We start from the raw sequence: 10,689 nt of genomic DNA on the forward strand, positions 1-10,689 counted from the left end.
ACCAGTGCTTCAGAAGAGCTGGTTGGCTTGTTGAGAATGCGTATTCTTTACCCTCTCTAGAACTTTTGCGTCAGAATTCTTGGGATCTATTCTAGTAAGTTTCTGATCCCATTCTAGTTTTTTTCTGATCCCATGCAGGTAAGAACCACTCCTGGGCATATACCCAAAAGTTTGTCCAAAATATAACAAGGACACAAGCTCCACTATGTTCACAGCAGCCTTATTTATAACAGCCAGAAGCTGTAAAGAACCCAGACATCCTTCAACAGAGAAATGGATACAGAAAATAATGGTACATTTACACAATGGAGTACTACTCAGCTATTAAAAACAATGACTTCATGAAATTCTTAGGCAAATGAATGGAACTAGAAAATATTATCCTGAGTGAGTTAACTCAATCACAAAAGGACACACATGGTATTCACTTACCAATAAGTAGATATTAGCCCAAAAGCTAGGAATACCCAAGATACAATTCACAGACCACATCAAGCTCAAAAAGATGGAAGACCAAAGAGTGGATGCTTCAGTTCTTCTTAGAAGGGGAACAAAATACTCACAAGAGAAAATACAGAGACAAAGTTTGGAGAAGAGACTGAAGGAAAGGTTATCCAAAGACTGCCCCAGCTTGGGATCCATCCCATATACAGTCATCAAACCCAGACACTATTGCTGATGCCAAGAAGTGATGCTGACAGTGCCTGATGTAGCTGTCTCCTGAGAGGCTCTGCCAGAGCCTGAGAAATACAAAGTTTGCTGCTCTCAACCAACCATTGGACTGAGGATGGGGTCCCCGATGAGGAGTTAGAAAAAGGACTGAAGGAGATGAAGGGGTTTTCAAGCCCACAGGAAGAACAACAATATCAACCAATGAGACCCCTCCCACCCCAGACTTCCCAGAGACTAAATCATTAACAAAGAGTACACATGGAGGGACCTATGGCTCCAACCGCATATGTAGTGGAGGATAGCCTTATCAGGAATCAAGGAGAGGAGAGATCCTTGGTCTTGTGAAGGCTCAATGCCCCAGTGTAGGGGAATGTCAGGATGGGGAGGTGGGAGGGAGTAGGTGGGTAGGTGAGGGAACACTCTCATAGAGGCAGGGGGAGGGGAAATGGGATTGGAGATTTCAGAGACAAAGAAACCGGAAAGGGGATAATATTTGAAATGTAATTAAATATATAATAATAAGTAATAATAATAATAATAATAACTAATTGAACCACCAATGCAACAGGAAACTAAAAGCTCAAGTTAATTCAATTCCATTTAGTAAACAATTATTAAGCACCTCTCAAGTTCAAGGCCCTAGGTAGGTGCTACTGAGGGTAAAGGAAAGATGAGTGTCTAGCTCACGAGGTGTAGATGGCGGTGGGACGGGAAAATGGAATAACAAATGGACAGCTTTACTAAAAGACAGAATGCGCTACTGATACGCAAGATATGATGGTGGCCAGCAGAGTCTCGAACGATACCTGGGTTCTGAGGGATGAAGGGGAAGGCTTTCTAGGTAGCTTTGGAATCTGATGAGGATTTCAAGCCTGGCATCTTCAAATGTGCTCAGCAAAGTGAGAAAAAGTCCTGGATCCTGGCTGTAACTCTGCTGCCTAACTCACTTATCTTAGGTAAGGCCCCTAGCATCTCTGTGTCAGTCCATTTATCTGTAAAGATAAAATGTCCAGCAAAGGTATTTAAGGTCATTTTAAATAATAGTAATAAAGATTATTAGCTTCATCTGCTTTGGTGGCCTGAAAGTAGAAACGAAGACAAACACATGGTACTTATATGTAAAATACCTCAAAGAGAGCTCAAGCTTGAAATGTCCATTGAGACCAACTCTGTAAAGCTGAAGATGCTGAGCAGTACTGGCCCGAAAGGGCCCGGCGCTGGGTGGAGAGCTGAGGCTGAAACCCCCAGGTTCTGTTCCCAGACAGGTTTGTCCAGAAGAGCTGCTGGCACAGCAGCTGTCACTGACAGTTTTCACGTTGTTTACTTTTTGTTAAATATACGCAGTAAGGACTTTGTGGGTGCTCCAGCTGCCTTACAGCTTGCCCTAGGAACAAACAGGGAAATACTGAGGGGAAGACAGGTTTGCACACAAGAGAAGCCATGTCCTGGGTGTCAATTTACAATGGAAGGGGGCTCAGGTACACATGGATGAGTCTGCTGGAGCCTGGTCCACAACATTTCCTTCTCCTTCACCTTTGGTTACAGTTAAGGATAGATCCTGTCTTTCTTTTGTCATTACAGGCATGGGGGAGTGGCTACAAAGTAAAAATATGCTAAATGTTCTGGAGGTGTTTTTGAGCATCCTAGAGAACATCCCAGTATCTCTCTCTCTTCCTGTGGCTTCTTTTATGAATGACCAAGAAGGGACCAAAACTTCTGAAGTTACCCAGGGAGATAGTGTGGTCTGGAAACCCTTGGACATCTGTTTCTAGCTTCATGATAGGAATGACCCAAGAACAGCTGTGGGCAGATAAGCATTTAACATGGTTAAATTGGCGTTGCTACTGTTAGAGGTCACCTGCTCCCCCAAACACTCGAGGACTAACCCTGCTGTTTCTACTACTCATTTAATAGGAATTGAACATAACAGAGAGAAGGGGAAAATCCAAGGAAACATTCTTCTACAGAGTTGGGGGAAGTGATTTCCTTAGTGAGGACAGAAAATAAAGACTTCACTAGTATCAAAGCCCAATTCTGTGTAAAAACAGCAAAGAACGGTGATTGTTTTTCTTTTCTTTCAGGGAGAAAATAAGACAATTCTACAGCAAAGGGAACCAAATTTTCATCTCTTTACTCACCAAGCCCCATCTCTTTTATCCAAAGTCTCCCCTGAAGTCAGATGTGTTCACACGAGAGACAAGGTACTTAGGGATCAGAATCTAGGGGGAAAGGTATAGTAAATTCTCCACAGCCTCAGAGAGCAGACAAACTCAGAGAAAGCCAAAACCATTCTTGGATCTACCAAAGTGTGGTATAAGAAATATAAAAATAAATAAAAATCATCATCAGTGTCATAGCAGCAGGAGCGTGTTCAGAATTCGCCTAGTGGCAGGAGATACTCTGCAATGGTGTTCCTGTACGCTTCCATTTTACTGCTTTTCTCTCACCTGGACTCAGGAAGCACATAAAGACTGGAGACCGGTTTGAACCTGATTTGAAAACACTATTGAAAAAACCTGTGTTCTCTCAAGCACACAGAGAATGCACATCTTCTTGTGTACAATTTCACCGAAAAGCATGGACTCTCTGACTCTTTAAAAGGCAAACTAAAAGAATATTCAAATGTGTCTAGACAACTTCTTTATCTTGCAAGGTTATCAAAACAAAACATTCTTTTTCCTCCACCCATACCTGCATGCAATTATAACCTGTTACTCCAGGGAGCATTAGGAATAAATACATCTCATGGGTTCACGCTGGGCTTCTTACCCAAGGAAAGCTAAGGCCTGAAGAATTCAAATGTGTTTGCTAATTCTGAGGGCTGAAGGTGGGGCTGGGATACAGACTTCAATCATTTTAAAAAGATTCCATGCCCAATCTTGAATGCTCAGGATAGAAAGATGTTAAAAGATATATTTTTTAATAATACAAGCAGGAGAAACAGGGATTCAAATAATCACAACAGTGGGATAATTGACACAACCGTGGTGAGCTCTGAAGTGGAGAGTAAGGGGCAGCCTCTAGCTTTCCTAGTGTGTCTTACATTTCTTATTTGTTCCTGTTGATGAATCTTCTGGTGCTTGTGCCTTCTTACATGTCAAATTATCTTGATAACAGACTTCATTACAGACACATACTAGCTGCTTTAAGATTCAGAGATGAAGATTTAGAATATTCCCAGTTAAGCTTTGGCACCCAGTAGAGCCAGGACACGGCACCTGACTGAGTTTACCTTTTGAACCGTTTTAGTCACAACTATAAAACACAAGAGGTGCTTACAGTGCTGGGACCAGAGAGTAGCATTGTCATCCCCAAGGGATTAAATTTAGGATTTAATTTTACCTAGAAGAGGCAGAAACACCACTTCCCTCTCAGGACAGCTTCTGTTCCATACCCAGCGCTCTCTGTTTGCAAACGACCTGGCTGAAATACTCACTGTCTGAGCTCTTTGTGGATGTTAATTTGAACAAATGCTAACACATGCCAAGCACCATGCTTGGTTCCCATAAAGAACTGGATTAGCATGAAACAAAAACCCTACCGTGTCCCTGTATAATGTAATACACATATAGACTATGAAGACTAGAAGCATTTTATACATGTTTCCTCTGCTTTTGAAAACAACATACTTATTCTTGCATTGTTGGTTTGTTTGTTTGTTTTTCTGTAGTTTGGTCTGTTTTAATAAAAATAAAAGATGATGTCTACAATAGAGTCAACATTCACTGAGGACCTACTATGTGTTCCCAATGTTTCTATAGAAATGCTGCATTATAATAGTTTAGAAAGGGGACTAAATAGGACTAGTAATAGGAGAAAAACTGAATGGTATCAGACTGAGAAGATTCTTGACACCGACTCTGGCCTCAGAAGTCTGGAGGTCAGGATTAAGTAAAGCCAAAGTACTTGTTGACTGCTCTTTTTTGGAGAGGGGAGGTCAGTCTCCTTGATCTTCATGCTGCATGATGTGCCCAGAGAATAAATAACCTTGGGTATCATCCCTCCAGTGCTGTCCAACTTTTCTGATTGTTTATTTGATTTTGTGACAGTTTCTCACTGACCTGGAAGTCATCAGGAGGCTAGACCAACCATTGGCCCCAAGGATCTGCCGGTCTCTGGGTCCCCAGTGCTGGGAGCATAAAATCTCACTGCTGACTTGCATTTCCATGGGCTAGGAACTGAGCTCAGAAGCCCTTGTTGGCTCTTCATCAACTGATCCATGTCCCTAGCACAGAATTTAGTTCCTTTCTTTTTCTTCCTTTCTTCCATCCATCCTTCTTTCCATCCTCCCATCCTTTCTTTTCTCTTTCTTTCTTCTTTTTCTCTCCTTCCCTCCTTTCTTTTCTTCCTTCTTCCCTCATTTTCTTCTTTCTTTCTTACTTATTTTCCTCTCTTTTTCCCTTTTTCCTTCCTTCTTTTCCTTCCTTCCTTCCTTTCTTTCTTTCTTTCTTTCTTTCTTTCTTTCTTTCTTTCTTTCTTTCTTCCTTTCTTTCTTTCTTCCTTCACTGCTGTCACAGTTTCTTCCACCACCAGGGATGGTGGCAGCTTCCTTGCCTGATGGACTAAAGTCTCTGAGGCAGAATAAACCACTCTTACATTGTTCTGTCAGTCATTTTGCCATAGGGATGAAAACAGAAACAAATCAGCTAGTATCTATTTTCAATTGATCAGTTCATTTCTAATCTATTTTTTTCCAGATAGCAAAGCATTTACATCCGATTTATTTTCTCTCAAAATTAAGTACATATACTTAAATACAAAGTAGGGATGCATCAGGAAAAGTGCTTGCAGAACCATCGGGAGGACCTGGGTCTGCATCCACAGGAGCAGCAGGAGGACCCGGGTCTGCATCCCTAGCATCCATGGAAAGGCTGGCATGATGTTAAGCTTTTGTAATCTCAGCACCCAGAAGGCACAGACAGGCAGATGTCTGCGGTTCATTGCTCACCCAACCTTGCCAAATGGATGAGTTCCAGGCGTAGTTTGAGACCCTCTTTTAAAACATAATGTAAAGGCTGATTGAGAAAGAGAAACACTGTCAGTATGGTCTTGATATGTGCACACACACTTTCATGCATGCATGCATATACTTACACAAACATGTAACACGATCTAAACAACCAGTTTTCCATGGGGGGGGCTACATTAAAAAGTCTTGTCCTGCAGAGCATGAATGCATAATGAACATTCTCATTCGTGACTCAGTATGCAGATGCTTGTATGTAGGTGGTTGTTGATTTTCAGGAACAAAACTTTATCTGAAGGTACTTGTCCTAAGTCTAGGGAATGTCTGACTATATGGCTATTTCGTAGGAAGGTCATTTGGCCATCATGATGAATGCTCAGTGAAGCTGAACTGAACCAATGGCTGTGTGAAAATCAGACCCTTAGCAGCAGGAAGGTTTAGGGTCTGACTAGTGTCATTCGAAGAATCCCCTAGCTCTGAAGTGCCAAAACAGGAGAAAGTGCCCGAGGGCAAGATCCAGCTGAGGCTCTAGCTATGAAAGCAAAGAGGCTAAGAGTTGGTCTTTATTCTGTTTTATCCTAGGAAACAAACACTTCGGTGAAGTTCATCACTGACTTCAGTGTACGGAGCTGCAGTTGTGACTATAGTCCAAGGGATGCAGGCTTCATTACAAGCATCAGAAGTTGGCAGCAGTATTCACTTGGTGCTGGGCTTGGAGACGAGAAAGACACGTCACTGTGAGAGTCCTGGGTTTTTCCTCTGTGGCTTCAGAGAGCTTCAGAGGCAATGTGTTGAGAGTGAGAGAGTTCACTACATAAAGCCTGGGTTTAGTGGAGACACCAAGATGTTGGAGATACCAGAACCATGGACATTTGCCAAGAAGAGCTACACACAAGAACTAGCCTAACACACACACACACACACACACACACACACACACACACACACACAGCAGAAAGCAAAGCTGGAGGGGTAGAATCATTTAAACCCATTGAATCTGAACCCAGATGGCAAACATGGAGGGTATCATCGTCAAGAGACTAGTTTGAATCTCAGAAGAGGCACGGACTTCAGACTTCTGTTGAGATTGTTAACAGGCTATGGGTACTTTTGAAGTTGCATCACAAAACTGCCATGAGCATATTGGGAGGAGAAGCAGAATGTGATTAATCGAATGCAGCATGTCCCCCATAAAATCAAATAATCGAACAGTACCCAGTTGGTTGGTGGGACTGCTTGGGAAAGTTATAGAACCTTTAGGAGGTTGAAGCTTCATGGAGGAAGTATGTCATTGGGGGTGGGCTTTGAGAATTGAAATCCCATCTCCACCTTCTGTTCTGAAATGTGACCACCCTCTTTCCTGATTTTCAGGCTGGTCTCATGCCTCTGCTACCATGCCTTCCCTATTATTATGGGCTATGTCCCTTTGGCGCTGAAAGCCAAAATAAACCCTGTCTTTCCTAAGTCTTTGTTCAGGATATTCTATCTCGAAATCAGAAATCAGACTAAAACATCCATAAAAAGTGACTTTAAAATCTTATGAATCTAATTCATAAATGGAAACAAAGTAGCCTGGGCAGAAGTAGCTCAGTGGGTAAAGATCCTCACAATCCATCCTGGTGACTTGAGTTCCTGAGTTCCTCCTGGTAGAAAGAGAGAACAGACTCCTGCAAGATATTCTCTGATCTCTGCACATGTTTCATGGTACATGCTCATCCACACTAACAGATGTTCATACCCACCTTACCCTATATATAAGAAAAATAAGTGAATGTTAAAAAACCCCACATAGTAGCCCAGTGAATTAGAAACAAAGGAAAGACAGAAAGAAAGGAAGAAAGGAGAGAAAGAAAGAAAGGAAGAAAGGAAGGAAAGAAGGAAGGAAGGAAGGAAGGAAGGAAGAAGAAGAAGAAGAAAGCGAGCCAGGTGTGTAGGTGAGGTGTGACACATATGAACTTGAATCCAGCCTGGGCAACATAGAATGATTATGAGTCCCTGCTGTGTTGAAGTTTGGGAAGTCAGATAAATCATATGTGCACAGCGGCCTTCCCTCTGCCCGTGCTGTCCTAGTTACTGCACTGCACCTCTTTAAACAGACAAACAAAACTTTTATTTGGTTCAGACTGTTTTTTTATGTATTTAAGTATTTCAGTGGTTGGTGAATATATATATATATATATTTCTGAGGAACCGCCAGACTGATTTCCAGAATGGTGTACCAGCTTGCAGTTCCACCAACAGTGAACAAGTGTTCCTCTTTCTCCACATCCTTGCCAGCATCTGCTGTCATCTGAATTTTTGATCTTAGCCATTCTGACTGGTGTGAGGTGGAATCTCAGGGTTGTTTTAATTTGCATTTCCCTAATGATGTTTAATATTTCTTTAGGTGCTTCTCAACTAGATATTTGTCAGTTGAAAATTCATTGTTTAGCTATGTCCCCCAATTTTTAATAGGGTTATTTAATTCTCTGGAGTCTAACTTCTTGAGTTCTTTGTGCATATTGGATATTAGCCTTCTATCAGATGTAGAATTGGCAAAAATCTTTTCTCAATCTGTTGTTTGCCATTTTGTCCTATTGACAGTGTCCTTTGCCGTACAGAAGCTTTGCAATTTCCTGAGGTCCCATTTGTTGATTCTGATCTTACAGCATAAGCCATTGATGTTCTGTTTATAAATTTTCCCCCTGTGTCATGTGTTCAAGGCTCTTCCCGACTTTCTCTTTTATTAGTTGAGTGTATCTGGTTTTATGTAGAGGTCCTTGATCCACTTGCACTTGAACTTTGTACAAGGAGATAGGAAAGGATCAATTTTCATTTTTTTGCATGCTGACTGGCAGTTGGATCAGCACCATTTGTTGAGAATGCTATCTTTTTTCCACTGGATGGTTTTAGCTCCTTTGTCAAAGATCAAGTGACCATAGGTGTATGGGTTCATTCTATTCTATTGATCTATGTCTGTCTCTGTACCAATACCACATGTTTTTTCTTATCACTATTGCTCTGTAATACAGCTTGAGGTCAGGGGTGGTGATTACCCCAGAAGTTCTTCCATTGTTGAGAAAAGTTTTTGCTTTCCTGAGTTTTTTGTTATTTCAAATGAATTTGCAAATTGCTCTTTCCAACTCTATGAAGAATTGAGTTAGAATTTTGATGGGTATTGCATTGAATTTGTAGATTGCTTCTGGCAAGATGACCATTTTTACTATATTAATCCTTCTAATCCATGATCATGGGAGATCTTTCCATCTTTTTAGATCTTCCTCAATTTCTTTCTTCAAAGACTTGAAGTTCTTGTCATACAGATCTTTCACTTGCTTGGTTAGAGTCACACCAAGGTATTTTATATTATTTGTGACTATTGTGAAGGGTGTTGATTCCCTAATTTCTTTCTCAGCCTGCTTATTCTTTGAGTAGAGAATGGCTACTGATTTGTTTGAATTAATTTTATATCCAACCATAGCTTCCAGAACTGAACAACTACCTTGGAAGTTCGTATTTCAGAAGGGAATTTTAGGATATGGGTCACAAACATCCAGGGCTAACGTAATGCCTTTTGGCCACAAAAATCATGTCCCCTTACATACAAGCTATATTTACTTTTTCTTAACAGCATCAAAAGACATAAATCATACCATCGTTGACTCCAAAATCTTATCTGAATGTCATATGAATCAGTTATGGACATGGCTCTAGACATGTTTTAAGCTGTGGCAAGTTGTCCTCAGCTCTGGACCTTTGAAATCAAACATGCTACATACTCTCAAAATACAGTAATCTCACAGACCCAGTGCAGACATTCCTATTCTAAAGTAGAAAACAGACCAGAAGGAAGACATGCCCTGGGCAGCTTTCAAACATAGCAAGGCAAGTAGCATTGGTCAGAAAGTCTGCTAGGGCAGAGCTCTCACCCTCTGATTTTACCAGAGTTGAATTCTGTCCCTGAAGAATGGCTGTGCTGGTTTGAGTTTCTTTAGCTTTGAGAGGCCCTGTTCTCAAAATTGTGCTATGTGCCTTACTCCTGATTGGACATATGTGCCTGAACACTCTTAAGGTAGAAACCAATGCTGGTGGCTATACTGAGTTGAAAGCAATACCATCTCTGTGTCTCAAAACAGAACTGTCCTAATGAGGGTTCTGAAAGCAACCCTTGCCTGCTTAGTTTTCTACCTGGATTCTATGTCTCCGTGGTTCTATTTTGAAAACTAAGTTGAGCCAACCACATCCCTGTACCTTTTCTTGGTGCAACAAACACCAAGCAGATGCACACTGGAGTAGCATTTAAGGTTGCCAAGAAAACCAACAATATACTGCTTGACATGAAGTGGTAGTTCCTTTCTTCTGTACCGACTGCCCCCAGTCTCCTACACTCTGAATCTGTGATTGAAAGGATAACATCTGATAATTCCCCACCTGGATTTAGGGTACTCTTCTCTTATCATCTGGGTAGATGCTCATTTACCTCTGCATCTTCTCGAGGTGTGCATCTGGGTTCTGCAGGAATGGACCAGTCCATGTTTATCTCCTTAATAAGCTTTCTTTTTTTATCTCCCCATATAAGCTTTCTGTAGTTTTCTCTTATGCATAGGCTGAGATTTCCTCCAAATTTTAGCTTCTGCTTCCATTTTTATTAATAATTCTGTATAAAAATGATTTTCTCTCCTCACTGTATATTTACAGCGTGTCTTGATAGAAAAGACAAGCATTCTCTACTAAACTTCTTTTACAGTAAGAACTCTGTTCTCATGACCTAATTGCCCTAAAAAAACCATGTATCCTAATGTTATTATCTTGGTTAAAGTTTCATCATGAATACTTAGAATTTTTAATATATATTATATTAATTTTATTTATTTTTTTACTTCAGATTTTATTCCCCTCCCAGTCTACTTCTCCTTCTGTTCCCCATCCCACACCTCCTCCCTTCCCTTCTGTCTTTACAAGAATGTCCCCATTCCCTACACCCACCCCATTAGACCTCTAATCTCTCTGGGACCTCTAGTCTCTTGAGGATTAGGTGCATATTCTCTGACTGAACCAAGACCCATCATCCC

Source organism: Micromys minutus (genome assembly GCF_963924665.1).
Source record: "Micromys minutus genome assembly, chromosome: 1".
NCBI lineage: Eukaryota > Metazoa > Chordata > Mammalia > Rodentia > Muridae > Micromys > Micromys minutus.